Raw genomic sequence first — 15851 nt, forward strand, 5'->3', positions numbered from 1 at the left:
CCATCTAATGCTCTCAAAGTGCCTATTCAAAAATAGCCCAGAAATGAACAATATTTGATGAAATCTGTGGCAGTTAGTACTCAAAGGTCTCAGCTCCTGCCCTCTCCACTCCAGGGTAAGCTTTAATTTTCTTCCCAACTCAGTTTACTGCTTTTAGTTAATTGTTGTTAATTCATGTGCCCTCAGTGCAGACAAGCAGCGTGGATGGTGATAGTGGAGGTCTGGTGTTTGATGGTGCTACATTTTTATGATGCTTTCCTGTATTTACATTAAGTAAAAAACAATGATTTCTGCAGCAGAGTATTTGCCATTAAATATTGGTGTTACATTAAAAGCCTGGAATATTCTCCCACTTAGTTTGTAGGCGTAAAGATATCTGAGAAGCTTTGAATCTTCAGAGCAAAATGCAATTAGCCTGTTAAAGATCCCCCCCTAACGAGTCCCAAGTTAATATTTGTGGAGCAGTTACCATGATGTGTATTAGTATAATTACCAACACTTTTACCTGCATTTTCTCAGCTGTGACTTGTATTTACAGATCAGAATCCCCCTGCCCTGGACACTGTGCAAGCGCTGTTGCCTTGTAGCTTAGGCAAGCGCCACAGGTAACTAACTGCAGGTGGATGGCTGTGCAGCTTTTGCTCTCAGGAAAAACATCTGGTTTAAAGAGCCCATGATTTTATTTGGTTATTTAATCTTGTGGCAGGAGGGAGCTTCCATCATTCTGCAGGTTCAGCTAATCCATTCTAGGCATAAGCTTGAGGTTTTTGTTTATTGTGAATATTTGCCCACTCTTGAGGCTGACTGGTTTTAGAGGGTGCTATGAAAAGTTAGCCTCCTTCTGCAGTCAGGCTCATTTAACAAATGTGTTCTTTATTACACAGCTTGAAAACAGGAACAGATCCGAAATGCTGTGCAGTGTGGGGTCTGGAACTCCAGGCTCAACCTTCTGTAGGTAATTTGAAGCATTTTAGCCCCATGTTCAGGCTTAATTGGTTTTGTGGTTGGTTGTTTCTCACGTAAGAGCAGTGGCTTGCATTGACCTGTTCTTTTACTCTTTAATTCAGTACAGGCACTCTGCTGGGATTTCTCTTGTGAAAGTCCTGCAGGTATGTTGCTGTCTTCTTGGTTTGCCTGCTTGCCTTTTTTTTTTTTTTTTTTCAATCACCCTTGTAGTAGGAACTACCTGTGAGATTTTGTAGGTAAGAGTAATAGGAGCAGCATCAGTGAAGTGGACTTGACCTGCTGAGTTTCACTCCGAACTGCAGTACGTGGTTTGTAGTACTCTGGGTGGTTTCCTAGAGAACAGGAAGGATGGATTAGTGGCATCAGTTGTTCAACTCAGGTTTCTCTACTACTCAAACTATGTGTGCAGGCAACTTCCTGTGTAGTTCTGTCTGTTTGTAGGAAAGGAGGGTTGTTCAGATTTATTCCAGTTCTGTTCTTGAAGGTGATGTTTTCTGTGTCGGACAAGTGAAAAGAGACACCACAGCTGAGAGGCAGGGAGGAGGTCAGATGCTCATGAACCTGACAGATGGCCAGTGATGGAGTCTTTCAGTGGAAAATCTTGCTTTGAGACACTTGTGTGCCTAAGTGGCATATTCCTGGTCTTTTCACTGAGGAAGATTAAAGATCTTTTCCCTCCAGTGTGAGATGGTTTCTGCTTGGCCGTGGTAATGAACATAGAGTTTGGGCCTCTACATTCAACTAGGTGAAACAGCTTTTCAAGAGAGGATGTAGTTGTGAAGGTCTGTGATCATAGATGTGTTGTATGAAGTCAGCATCTCACTTCTCATTTCAGAATTGTCATGGCTTGGCCGAGCTGCTGACAGCTTTAACTCTGCCTTGGGAGGGTTTGCTGAGATAAGGCACAAACGGGACAGTGAAAGGGCTGCTTGCATGAGCAGTTTGGTACTTTCTGAAATCATCTGATAAAGGAGTACCTGACATAGTTGAATAGAAATGAAACGTGCATCTTCATGGCTGACCTGCAGGGTGTGTGCTGCTAGTCCACTTCCAGTGAGGAAAACAAGCTTGTGGCTTTGTGATGGATGTGCCACATGAAGCAAGCCCTGGTCGTTAATGAGCTGGGTTTCTTAATGGTGTGTTCTCCAGAGCGCTGCTTCAGACCTGAAAACTGCTCACAGCACCATCATACTTGTCTGCAAGGCACATGATGCTCTGCCAGGCACAAAATATTCTTCCTGGTGGATTATTTACTACTGGTATTCTTAAATGGTAAGATTTTTTTTTAGGCTGTATACTATTAAACATCTGATACATTGCATGGCTGAGGAGGAGATGAGCCACAGGCTTATTGGGCTGGTTTTTTGAGTGATGTTTGGAGGCACATCAGATAGTATCTGGTGTAAAATTTGTCTTGGTTTGCAAGAGGACTGCAGAAATTGTGTGAGACCATTCAGTATAGTAAAAAGGTTTGGGTTTTTATTTCAAGTATATATACTTCAAATACAGTGCATCAAAGGCTAGACATAGAAGATAAATCAGGATTATTTATTGGTAGGGGGTCATCCTGTTATCTGCCATGTATTTTTAAGCTGTTTTTTTCCTGCTTGAGACAGGTGAGTAAGGCTGTAACTTCCTCCCCTTCCCATTTTTCTTGCTCTTGACTAGCAGTGTTGTTCATACACCTGCACAGAGTCCTTATCATTTGCCACTCTCGGGCTTCTTTCATGTTCTGTTGCCTTTGCTTAGTAACTTACTGCTTGGTATCTTTTGCCAACTAATTAGCAATCTGAATTTCTAGACTAGCAGAGTGGTCAGTTCTGGTATGCAGATCTGTGAGGAGGCTTTGTGTTTGAGTTAGAAAGCTCAGTAAGTGATGGAGATGCGAACTGCTATTGAAGCCTGGTGCAGAAGGGCTTCATAAATCTTTAAATAAGGAAATGCAGCCTTCCCTTTAAATAGCAAGATTTGCTGCTTCCCTTGAAATCTCAGTCAGTCTTACAGGAGAGACTACCTTTGAAGAGATAAAAAATAGAGTTGCAGGACAGTTTTGGAGGCTATCAACCTTGTGAGGAACAGTTTGTTTTAAAGAGCTCTTGAAGCAGATGCTCTAAAGCACTCGCACTGGTGTTTGCTCTTGAGGGTTCAGAACATACAGGCTTCAGGTTTAGGAGGGTTTCTTGTTCACACCTGATTGCCTTGTGGCTTTTAAAATCACAGCATGCCGGGGCTGGAAGGGACCTCAGAAGCTCATCCTGTCCAACCCCCCTGCCAGAGCAGGATCACTTAGAGCAGATCACACTGGAACGCACCCAGGCAGGTCTTGAATATCTCCAGAGAAGGAGACTCTGCACTCTCCCTGGGCAGCCTGTTCCAGGGTTCTGTCACCCTCACAGGGAAAACTTTTTTCCTCATCTTTCCATGAAACTTCATATATCTCAACTTCCACCATTGCCCCTTGTGCTGCCATTGGGCATCACCAAGCAGAGCCTGACTCCATCCTCTTGACACTCACTCTTTATAAACATGAATGAGGTCATCTCTCAGACTTCTTCAAGCTAAAGAGCCCCAGCTCCCTCAGGCTTTCCTCATAAGGGAGATGTTCCACTCCCCTAATCTTCTTTGTGGCTCTGTGCTGAACTCTTTCAAGCAGTTCCCTGCCCTCCTTGAATAAAATACCTTGTACCTGCCAAGTGTCCTGCTGCTTGTCCTGCTCTGGGGGTTGCCTGGGCATAAGCAGCTTTTCTTGGCAGGAAGGAAAACCAAATCAGATCAGACAGGACTGCTCTTGGGCATTCTGAAACAGGACGCTTCAGCCACCATGGCAAGCACTCTGGGTGCATGCACCTTTTGAATCCTCCACCTGACAGACTGGCAGCAATGTTGGGGTCACACTAAGCTGCAGAGGTGCCATTTTCAACTTTTGCTTCCACTGCTTAGCTAATTAGCAGTTAAAAAACTCTGAGCCTTGTGATGACTTTTGAAGTAGCAGCGTGTTCAGTCCCTCTGTAGACACAGACTGTCACTAAACATTTATGCCCTGTCAGCTTAATTGCTGTTGTGTAATCCTGAGTTTACAACTGACGTGGGCACAATGATGTTGCAGAGATCACCACCAGCAGATGGGATTTTGGGGATTGTTCAATTTCTCATTCACAGCTGTTTTGTCCACTGCAGCAATGTAACTGCTTCACAGTATATTTTCTGTGAAATAATGCCATCCTTTTAAAGATGGATTGCTTGTCATACTATCATAGTATCAGTCAGGGTTGGAAGGGACCACAAGGATCATCTAGTTCCAACCCCCCTGCCATGGGCAGGGACACCCCACACTAGATCAGGCTGCCCAGAGCCTCATCCAGCCTGGGCTTAAACACCTCCAGGGACAGGACCTCAGCCACCTCCCTGGACAACCCATTCCAGGGCTTCACCACTCTCATGGTGAAGAACCTCCTCCTCACCTCCAGCCTGAATCTCCCCACCTCCAGCTTCATTCCATTCCCCCTAGTCCTATCACTACCTGAGATCCTGAGAAGTCCTTCCCCAGCCTTCCTGTAGGCCCCCTTCAGATCCTGGAAGGCCACAATTAGGTCACCTGGGAGCCTTCTCTTCTGCAGACTGTACAGCCCCAACTCCTTCAGTCTGTCCTCACAGGAGAGGTGCTCCAGCCCTCTGATCATCCTTGTGGCCCTTCTCTGGACACGTTCCAGCACCTCCACATCCCTCTTGTAATAGGGGCTCCAGAACTGGACACAGTACTCCAGGTGGGGTCTCACCAGGGCTGAGTAGAGGGGGAGGATCACCTCCCTTGACCTGCTGGCCATACTTCTCTTGATGCAGCCCAGGATCTGATTGGCTTTGCGGGCTGCAAGTGCACATTGAGAGCTCATGTTGAGCTTCTTGTCCCCCAGCACCCCCAAGTCTCTCTCCTCAGGGATGCTTTCCAGCCAGTCACTGCCCAGCCTGGATTTGTGCCTGGGATTGCCTTGACCCAGATGCAGGACCCTGCACTTGGTCTTGTTGAACCTCCTGAGGTTGGCTTGTGCCCACCTCTCCAGCCTGTCCAGGTCCCTCTGGATGGCCTCCCTTCCCTCCAGCCTGTCTGCTGCACCACACAGCTTGGTGTCATCAGCAAACTTGCTGAGGGTGCACTCAATCTGCTCTGTAAAGAAACTGGTCTCCTGCTGTGAGTTCTGTCCTGGGCTTTCTGTATTGGAAGGATACAGCTTTGTAGGGCTGTTCACCTGCAGAAGGGTAACATGTGCCCCATGCAGCAGGACTGTTGTTCAAGGCTTACATTAACAGCTGAGATCTTTTTGAAAGCCTTCTAAAACAGCCATCTGAGTAAAATTACGAGGTGTAGTTCCCCTATCACTGCTCATAAGACTTAAGATGAAGGGCAACTTGCAGCCTTTTAGAATTTGTCAGGTTTTCTTGATGGTGGGCTGTAAGCTTAGCCTTTATCTGACTTAGCAGCTCTACCTGGGCTGAGGGCATTATTAACTCTTGAAGTGTGCCTTGGGAATTGAAAACAATTGTGCAAGTATTAAAGAAAAGTAAACTGTGTTTAAACTGGAGTTAATGTGTTACACGAACAGCATTCATTTGGAAGCAGCACCTGTTATTTCTCGTATCAACTCTGATGTATTCAGCAGGTGCTAAAACTTCAAAGCTGAGGTCAGTGGTAGCTCTGATTGCATTTGCTGGGTGTTGTGATCCTTGTGGATGCATAGGGGGGTGAATGATGGTGAGAAAGCCTGTTATCTCTGACGGGGGAAGGATTGCTGGCCTGCAACTGGAACCTTGTTAGGAGGCTTAAGCTGAGCAGTGCCCCTCTGTTTTGAAAACATTTGAGTCTTTCTGATGTTACTGGAAGCGTGTTTCTGTATTAGCCTTGTGAAAAGTTTATCTTGATCTGTGTTTAAAGTTTCTAAAATGTTTGCTAGGAAAGCCAAACTCACATCTGTTTTTGTTTGTGCTTGCTGGAAGAGCAATGAAAAGACCTTTTATTCCAGCGAGCTTTTTTTGTGTTGCGTGTTGCTGTTTGCAGGGTGAAAGTTAGCTGTCAGCACTTGCATTTGTAAATCTCTTTTTAAGGGCTGATTACTCTGGGCTGAAAGTTGGCAGGCAAGATCTCAGCCCTAGAGCATTGTTTGGGGTTTTGCATGTTTTTAAATAACAGATCTATCTGACTGGTGTGACAGAGACTGCTCAGTGCTGCTCATGCTCCTGTAACTCTAAACAGCAGAAAAGCGCTGGTCAGGAATGAGAAAAACGACAGAGGGGTGCTGATGGAAGCAGGGGAGTGGGGGATACACTCCTGGCAGGCTTGTGGGGCTTGCCTGGGGCAATTAGGATGTTGTTGGCTGTGTAACAATCAGGTAGATGTCTGTGAGCTGTTTGCAAGGTTGTGGTGTCTGTGGATGCGGGGTGTGTGTAAATACCTACAGGTGGTTGAACATTAACTCTGCCGGTGCTGTGATGCACTGCATTTTAGGTCAGGCTTAGGTAAAGGGTAGCCTGATGTTGACACCACAGTAGCACACCCACGTGGCTTTTGGATGAGAGCAGTCTCAGCTCTGCTTGCCCTGGCACCCAGACAAACGTGATCATGTGGTTGTGTGCACTTACCTGTGGAGTCACCCTGTGGACCATCGCTGGTTTGTGTCTGCTGTCTTCTGAAGTGATGGAATTTCTTATAACAAGCTTCATTTGAAAATACCTGACAGTGAAGAGCCACACTGTCTACGTCAAAGAAGGAAAAACCCCTACACACCAGCATTCTCCCCCCATCAGAACAACCCAAACCAATCCAACATCAACCACCAACAAAACAACCCAGAAAGCCTCCACAACTTGCTTGTGGATGTTGTAGAGGGAAAAGAGTGGTCTGTTACCCATGCCAGGGTGGTCTCAGTCCCTCCTGAGGGTGTTCTTATGTAGCTCCTCAGATTGGCCACTGCTGGCCAGGTGCCCCCAGGGGCAGATCTGTACAGATGAGTAAGGAGTTCCTGCCCAAGTCCTCCTTGTTGTGAAGAGAACAACTGTGTTAAGATTCCTGTTGGCAGCTTCTAACAGCAGGCTGAGCAGTGTGTTAGCATTTGGGGGCCATGGTGGAATGTGTGATTTTTACCTGTGTTTTAACCTTGTGGGGCATAAAGCTCTTACCTGATTACAAACCAAATTCAAACTGCTTCTGATAAGCTTCAGTGAAATTCAGGCAGCTTCTCTTGGGTTAGGTAGGCTGGAAGTAAATCTTTGCATGTCTTGGGAGCAACTTTGCACTTGACACAATATATTTGCAATTGTTGAACTTGGCTAATTACCAAGTAGCAAGCCAGAAAGGAAAATAAAGATGTTCTGGATGCATTTGCAGGATTGAAATGGTGCATAACATTACAAAACTCTTAACTGCCTACTTCTGAATCAATTCATAAATTGCAGTTGACTGTGACCAGCCATAAATCCTGTCTCTGCCACAAATTAAGTACTTAAAAGCTTCTTTAAGAGGCTGTGGGCTTCTGAAGGTTTTTCTTGTGGGTTTAGGTTTTGTAGTAACTTGAATGATGAAGAACTTCAGCCTGCTGCTGTAGCTCAGTGTTCTGCCATAGGGTTTTTGTTATCTCCAGTCCAAATGGGTCTTCTGGCTTGCATTATTTTCTTAGTGTTTCCTTACTGCAGCAGCTGTTTTGGAGCAAAAGTGAGGTTTACCAATCAGCAGTTCAGTGTAACCTTTAAGTGGTGGCCAGGTTAACTCATCAGTGGAGTGATATTTTAATGCAGCAATAAAATTTGCCACATTTCACTTGTTCACTAATTTGCCTATTAAACTAGAATCAAAAGAGGATGAACTCCCAAACTGTCAGTCCTGGCTGTAGTTGCTAGTGTAGTTGTAGTTCCAGTTGTAGTTCCTAGCCACCACATGCTGATTTGGTTCCAGTAGATAAACTTTCTGTATGAAAGTGCCTGTCAATACTAATGAAAGGACATGCTACAACATATGCTGGGGAGAGCCTTTAACATTTTGTGAGGATGGGTTTTTTTACTGTTTCTCACTGCCTTTTCCACAAAACATTCTCCTCTGACCTGATAGGCATGGAAGTATGCATGGAAGCTTTCTGTTCTAACATGCTGGTGAGTGGCACCTCTGCAGTGGAAGAGGTGATGATCCTAACATGCCAGTGCAACCCTGCCCACTTGATGTGCTGGGGCCATAGAGCTGTGTGACAGTACTAACTGAAGAAAATGGTAAGATTGCAAAGGAAATTCCTCTGCATTTGAGGTCTTTCCCTGTGACTTACCCATTTTCAGAGAGACAGTAGCTGCTCATCCCCAAAACCTTGGGACTCAGAAGGCAGGAACACAAGCCCTATGAGGAGAGACTGAGGGAGCTGGGGCTGCTTAGCCTGGAGAGGAGGAGACTCAGGGGTGACCTTATTGCTCTCCACAACTACCTGAAGGGGGGGTTGTAAATAGGCAGAGGTTGGTCTCTTCTCCCAGGCAACCAGCACCAGAACAAGAGGACACAGTCTCAGGCTTGCGCCAGGGGAAGTTCAGGCTGCAGGTCAGGAGGAAGTTTTAACACGGAGAGAGTGATTGCCCATTGGAATGGGCTGCCTGGGGAGGTGGTGGAGTCGCCATCACTGGAGGTGTTCAGGAGGAGACTTGACAGGGTGGTTGGTTACATGGGTTAGTTGATTAGGTGGTGTTGGATGATAGGTTGGACACGATGATCTTGAAGGTCTCTTCCAACCTGGTTTATTCTATTCTAATATCCCCTTTCAGCAGATTCTAATCGCCTCTCACTTGTTTTCGAGAGCTGGTTTGATCCTTAATGATCAAAAGACAACTTAAATGTTTGGGTTTGGCATTGTAGTTATTAAAAATAATGTGTTCCCAAGGTTGAGTGGATTAGTGTGGTGCCTATCACAGCAAATCTGTGTAACTGAGAAGGCGTGGCTCTTAGTCTGAGTAATCCAAACAGAGTTACCTCGAGCTTCAATCTAGACCTGGGCGTCTTGCATAATCTCATCTAAAGGACTTCTGATAAGAGTCTTGTGTAATCTCATCTGAAGGGCTTCTGAAAAGCAGCAGGAGGCTGTGCTGCTGCTCTGATTGCCCCTGGCTTGCCCAAGAAATCTGAAGTTGCAACGTGTACATTGCAGTCATGTGTTATCTATCAAGTTGGTTAACAACTTGTCTACCCTGGACTAAAATTAATGATTGAGCTGAATACTTTGTGCTTTGTGGCCAGTCAGCAAATGCTCTGAAGGATGTATGTAGTGGAACTTTACTCTTGTTTGCTGGACTCACATGATTTGAGCTGGTTTCCTTCCACAGTCTGTTGATGTATGAAGTATTGCTGCTAACAGTGTGTACCAGAGGACTGAGGAGATTGCAGCATGGCTGGGGGCAGTCTGATCTGAGAAGGGGAGGGAAATGTGAGAGAGAAGCAGGTGACACAAAGGGATGCAAGGAAGTACCTTGACCCTGGTTTGGGGATCAAAATGCTGAGCAGATAATGTCATTGCAGACCAATACACCTATCTTACTGTGAAGTAGACTTCACCTTGTGAATCTGAACTTATAATGTGCATGCTGAAGGTTCCTCTGAGCAGTGGTGGGGATTATATAGAGTGAACACAATGTGCAAGAAGTCTAGAACAAAATATTTAGAGGCTAAACTAAACTTCTTTAAAGAATACAAACAGAAGCATTCTCCAAGAAGCTTAGACACCTTCCACATTGATACTGGGCATGCAACTTCCCATGCCTGGCTTTGAGGCAGCACAGAGGCTAGCTGTTTAATACTCACTTTGGAAGAATTGCCTTCACCTTGAGGATGATTTTTTTTGCTTTGTGAAACAGAAACATCCTGAGTGAATTCCAGACTTGCTGCCATGTAGGTTCTGTGTGTGCTCCACCATATGTCAGGGCAGAACTGTTTCTGTGACTTTGTCTTTTATTTGTTTGGGATTGTGGTGTTGAGGTTTTTTGTTTGTGTGGGGGTTTGTCATTGTTGTTTCTTTGGGTGTTTTGTGTAATTTCTGCCTTACTTCAGTAGTTCCTATTCCAAGATGACAGGCAGGGTGTTGGGGGGGAAAAAAAGAATCTTCCAGGAACACACCAGTGACACAGTGAATGTATTTGTTTCAAACCCATGTTTTTCAGCTGCCTTTACATCCATAGCTTAAGTAATAAGCAGCTACTTCCCCCTGTGGGGGCATGTCAGTGTGGTTTTTTTTCAACTGTATGTGCAAAATATCTGCTGCATAACCTCCCAGTGCAGACACTTGGCTCGGTTCGTAGGTGAGGGTCACAGTTTACCTTGGTGGTTTTTGAATCAGGTGTTCAACCATGTGTAGGGAAGACTTGCCCATTTGCAAATGCAGCTTAGAGGAGTTCCCTGGAGGGAAAGAAGTACTTTTTATTTCCAGTCTCTTTGGGCTTATGATACCCCGAAGGGAGCTTACGCTGCTGAAGGAAGGACTCATGCTGTTAACCTTCCCTGTGCTTCAGATCTTCTGTTTTCAAGGAGGCTGTAGGTGTGTCACCAGTCTGAAGGCAGTAACTGTCTCTCCTGTTACAGATGCAGTACTGCAATTTCCATGTGAATAAGTAACTGAAAAAGCAGATTACACCTTGTTCAGGGTCCTTTAAGGGGGGGACAAAAGCCTCACCCTGATTTTACACCCCAATATTTCCTTCTGAGATTTCAGGCTTTAAAAGAGCTTTCCTTGCTTTCTGAAGCCCAGGGTTTGGTTTTTTTTTTGAAATAACAGTATTAAATAATAGCATCAAATTTCAAAGCAAAGTTGCTGTCAGATGTTAAACTCTGCTCAGTTTTCTACTTGTCTAATCAAATAACATTTTAGGATGATGGAGCAGAACAACCTGCTGAGCATTACTAATACAGCAGAGCTGTTGTAACTTGTTTCTTAAAATTCACAATGGGCAAGTGACTGTCAGAGTAGTTGTAGAAGACAAAGTTTGGTCTGTGACTAAATGCTGCTAAGTAAGTTAAGTCTCCCAGGTGGGATGAAGTCAGGATTTGAAAAACAATCCAAATAATTAAGGTGAGAATCAAGGGAAACTTTCCCAGTGGAATTCCCCTGCCCTGTGCTGTGGTAAGTGTCCATCTGCTCTCCTGGAGCAGGCAGCAGCTGGCAGCTGAGTGTGTCTACAGGCCTGCTTTATCCTTGCCTCTGCCTTAAGGTTTTCTCTGAGCTATAATCCTGACCTTGTTGTGTGGAAGCTCTTTGGACCTTTGGTCTAAACCGGCATGGCATGACTGGAATGGCTGTGAGTTCTCAGGAATTTCAGCTACCGCTTACAGAATCTTTTGTCTCCTGTTTCCACAGCTTACAAAGGTGACCAGTGAAGTTCTCTCTGAGCAGTCAAAAAGCAGACAGCTCATGACTTCTGATCAGGACACTAAAGTTGTGGCTGAACCGCAGGTGCAGCAAGTACAAGAAGTTAAAGACGGTTCTCATCTCGTAAGTATTACAACTGCAGAGTACCCTGGTCCAAGGGGTGCACAAATCAGTTTGTCAGCTGTCTTCATCGAGTTGGATCTCAGAACACTTTAGAAGGCAGTTGGCTGATAGCACTGCAGCATAAAATGCTAGAACAGAGCTGTTAAAGGTAGCCAGTGGGAACATCAGGGGGTCTAAATAAACTGCGAGTTACAACAGGTTGCACACGTTTTCAAAGCTCAGGGCTTTTCAGCCCGGGCAGGAATTGCTACCAAGCTTGAGCTAGCTTTTAGCTCGCACATGAACGTGTGAGGGAAATGCGCTTGGCACGTGTCTGTAATTGAAAAGTCCAAAGACACACAAATAGGAAATTGCATTCTGTAACAGGAATTTTGCTGTCAGTTCTGCCAAGTGGCACTGTGCTGCTGTGCTCCCGTGCAGGATCCAGGAAGTCGCTTTATGGGATGCTTTTGGCAGCTCCTACAGCAGCTCAGGCTGTGTACACACATAGCAGTAAATGCTACTTCTCTCTTCAAGACTGAATGCTTGATTTGGATATAAGCTCTACTCATTTTCATTGTTGATCATCAACTGTATGTTGGAGGGTTTGTTTCCTCTTGAGGCATCTTGAAGTGTTTGGTTTCTGTGTGTGTTCTGCTGGGCACTTAGCCTGTGTTGTGCTAAGCAGCACATGCCTGCTGCTTCAACTTCCCATGTAGCAAGCAATGTTGTGCAAAACACTAAACTCCTGCTTTTTCTTTGCTAAGCAAGCTTGTGAGGTTTTCCTTTGTTCCCACTTCCTGCTCTTTTTTTCTTTGTCCTGGGTTCTCTTCACTGTTTTGCATTTCTCAGATGTGAGTTTTGTTTATTTGACAGTAGGGGAAAACGGTGGATCCACTTTTGTGCCATACTTTTGAAAGTTGAGCATTTCTGACTTCCCCCCTGTACTCAACTCATTAATTCCAAGAGACCAGTGTGTAAGCTTGAGTAAGACTCCTGCAGATTTGCTTCAAAAGCTTGCAGCTGTCGGTGTACTTGCAACAGGTGCATTAGTATTAAAAGTGCTGTGATAAGTCTTTAGATTGATGCTAGTTTTTAACTTGGCACACTACAGTGTTTTATAAAGCTACATGCAAAGCTGGATCAGAGTCTTAATTTCTGTACTTTCATGCTTACTTGGAGAGACTAAGGATTTCTTTCAGTTTCAGAAAGTGTCTGCTTTTTTCCTTAATAGAGGACAATGATGTCAACTTGGAGATCCTGGAATGCATCAATAGTGCTGTAATGCTGCATTTCAAGTAACTAATTCTTTTGAGGTGAAAGCTTTTCCTTTGAATATTTTATTCCTTTAAGACTGTAGCTTTATTAAGCTTTTAAAAGTTGTATCAGTGTGATACTTGTATGCAGTTTCCAAAGGTCATTTTGTTGTATAAGAATCATTGGTAATACAAGCTTGTTCGAAAGCAGTGTTCCTAGGCGGGTCCCTTCCACGATGGCAGGCTTGCTTGAGTGTGTTGTGCCAGTGCTTCAGCACTTCACTTGCAGGTTTTGGGAACAGGTAAAGCTTCATGGGGTACAGGAAGAAGTTAGCAAACTGAAACCATCAAGACAATTCCAAAAATATGATAGCAAGGAGAGACATTTCTGACGGCCATCTCCTCTCATCCTATCACCTGATACTAGAGAGAACAGGCTCACCTCCACCTCACTACAACCTCCTCAGACCTGTCATTGGATTTGATTTTATTTTATTTATCCTGATTGGCAATTTCTTTCCAAGTTCAATCATGAGTTCTAAGCACAGGAAAAACAGCTAGCAAGTCAAGAAACTTGAGATGGGACTTGGTGGTAGAGTAGAATAGAATTAACCAGGTTGGAAAAGACCTTCAAGATCATCAAGTCCAACCTATCACCCAACACCACCTAATCAACTAAATCATGGCACCAAGTACTTCATCCAGTCTCTTTTTAAACACTTCCAGTGATGGTGCCTCCACCACCTCTCTGGGCAGCACATTCAGGAGGAGACTTGATGGGGTGCTTGGTTGCATGGTTTAGTTGATTAGGTGAGTTGCATTAGTTGATGGATTGGACGCAATGATCTTGAAGGTCTCTTCCAACCTGGTCTATTCTATTCCAATGGCCAATCACTCTTTCTGTGAAGATGTGCTTCTGGTACTTCCTAAAATTTTTCACAGGAGGTAATTCAGAAGCATGCCTTGGGCTTGGAGCTGCTGGGTTATGTTCTTCAAAAATCCTTTTGCAACCGTTGTAGAATAAACCTCATGGAATCAAGAGAGTCAGTCTGAAGAAATGAGATTTGCTAGTTTAGGACAGGAAGCTGTGTAACAGTTCAGGGAAACTTTGCTGTAGCATGTAATGCTTGGAGCACTGGCCAGTACACAGATTGCATACGCTCTATGCCAAACAGAAAGGGACCTGGAGGTACTGATTGACAGCTGGCTGACCATGAGCCAGCAGTGTGCCCAGATGGACAAGAAGGCCAATGGCATCCTGGCCTGCATCAAGAATAGTGTGGCCAGCAGGAGCAGGGAAGTCATTGTGCCCTTGTACTCAGCACTGGTTAGTCCACACCTTGAGTCCTGTGTCCAGTTCTGGGCTCCTCAGTTTAAGAAGGACATTGAGACTCTTGAATGTGTCCAGAGAATGGCAACGAGGCTGGGGAGAGGCCTTGAGCACAGCCCTGTGAGGAGAGGCTGAGGGAGCTGGGGTTGCTTAGCCTGGAGAAGAGGAGGCTCAGGGGAGACCTCATTGCTCTCTACAACTACCTGAAGGGAGGTTGTAGACAGGCAGAGGTTGGTCTCTTCTCCCAGGCAACCAGCACCAGAACAAGAGGACACAGTCTCAAGCTGTGCCAGGGGAAGTTTAGGCTTGAGGTGAGGAGAGAGTTTTTCTCAGAGTTAGCTGTTGGAATGTGCTGCCCAGGGAGGTGGTGGAGTCCCCATCCCTGGAGGTGTTCAAGAGAGGATTGGATGTGGCACTTGGTGCCATGGTCTAGTAGTTGTGTGATCTGTGGTGACAGGTTGGACTTGATCTTTGAGGTCTTTTCCAACCTTGTTCGTTCTGTGAATAGCTTTAAAAGGGGAATGGAGGAGTAGACCTTAAACCGAAGATGCAGGATATCAACATCATGAAGGATCAAAACTGCTCAATGTTCACATTCTGTCACATAAGACCATAAAAAAATTGCTGAACACTTACACACCTGTGGATGACTTCTCATGCTAGTGTTTAATTGCTTTGGTGTGTAAAAGGGGTATTTAAACTCTTGGCAGTCCATTTAACCTTGATATATTGGAGGGGAAGTTGAGCAATCGTTGTGCTGTCTGTTGTGATGTTGCTTCTGTCTTTTCCCTTAGCCAGGGCTAGGCATGATGTCAGTTATGGCCTGGGGAGTGCAGGACAGTCACTGCTTCTTCAGGGCTAGTTATTTCATCACAGAAAAGGGATGAATGAAACTAGATACCAGATTATACTTTAAAACTTGGCTCTGTAAGATGATGGGATAAACCCCTGTCCTTGAGAAGGAATAGGCACATGTGAAAATGAAAGTAAATGCATAGGTATATTGCTGTTAATTAGCATCAATTAACTGTTGACTTAAAAATGCAGAATAGTCTGGGCCAGAAGGTACCTCCAAAGGTCATCCAGTCTGACCTCCCTGCAGTCAGCAGGGACATCCCCAAACAGATTAGGCTGCCCAGGCCCTTGCCAAGCCTCACCTTGAATACCTTCAGGGAAGAGGCCTCAACCACCTCTCTGGGCAACCTGTTCCAGTGTTCCACCACCCTCATAGGAAAGAACTTGTTCCTAACATCTAATCTAAATCTGCTCTTCTCTAGTTTGAAGCCATTGCCTCTTGTCCTGTCACTGCAGGCCTTTGTAAGTAGTCTCTCAACATTGTTCATGTAAGCCCCCTTAAGGTACTAGAAGGCTGCTGTTAGGTCTCCCTGGAGCCTTCTTTTCTCCAGGCTGAACACCCCCAGCTCCCTCAGCCTGTCCTCCTGTCAGAAGTGCTCCAAACCCCTGATCATTTTCATGGCCCTCCTCTGGACCTGCTCCATCAGGTCCATGTCCTTCCTATACTGAGGGCTCCAGAGCTGTACACTTTACTCCAGGTGAGGTCTCCCCAGAGCAAAGTGGCAGAATCACCTCTCTGGATCTGCTGGCAATGCAGCTTTTGATGCAGCCCAGGATGTGATTTGCCTTCTGGTCTGCAAGTGCACACTGTCTACTCACATCCACCTTCTCATCCATCAGCAATCCCAAGTCGTTTTCCTCAGGACTTCTTTCTAATGCCTCATCCCCCCAGTCTGTATTGAATTCTTGCTTTCTGCACAGCTGTGTGCAGGTATGACAGTTTGAGCATTTTTCTCACTACCACAGCAG

At 45.2% G+C, this 15851-nt stretch overlaps 1 long non-coding RNA gene across 1 annotated transcript; it reads left to right on the forward strand.

Annotated features, from left to right (window-relative positions):
- The first annotated feature begins 881 nt into the window (after positions 1 to 881).
- Positions 882 to 11457, forward strand: LOC137440479 (uncharacterized). The gene is made up of 3 exons (XR_010987151.1): positions 882 to 951; positions 1068 to 1109; positions 11328 to 11457. It is a non-coding gene; the product is annotated as an uncharacterized lncRNA (long non-coding RNA).
- Positions 11458 to 15851: the final 4394 nt, after the last annotated feature.

Source organism: Melanerpes formicivorus, unplaced genomic scaffold (assembly GCF_026170545.1).
Source record: "Melanerpes formicivorus ecotype bairdi unplaced genomic scaffold, bMelFor1.0.p_v2 SCAF_3067, whole genome shotgun sequence".
In the NCBI taxonomy this organism is placed as follows: domain Eukaryota; kingdom Metazoa; phylum Chordata; class Aves; order Piciformes; family Picidae; genus Melanerpes; species Melanerpes formicivorus.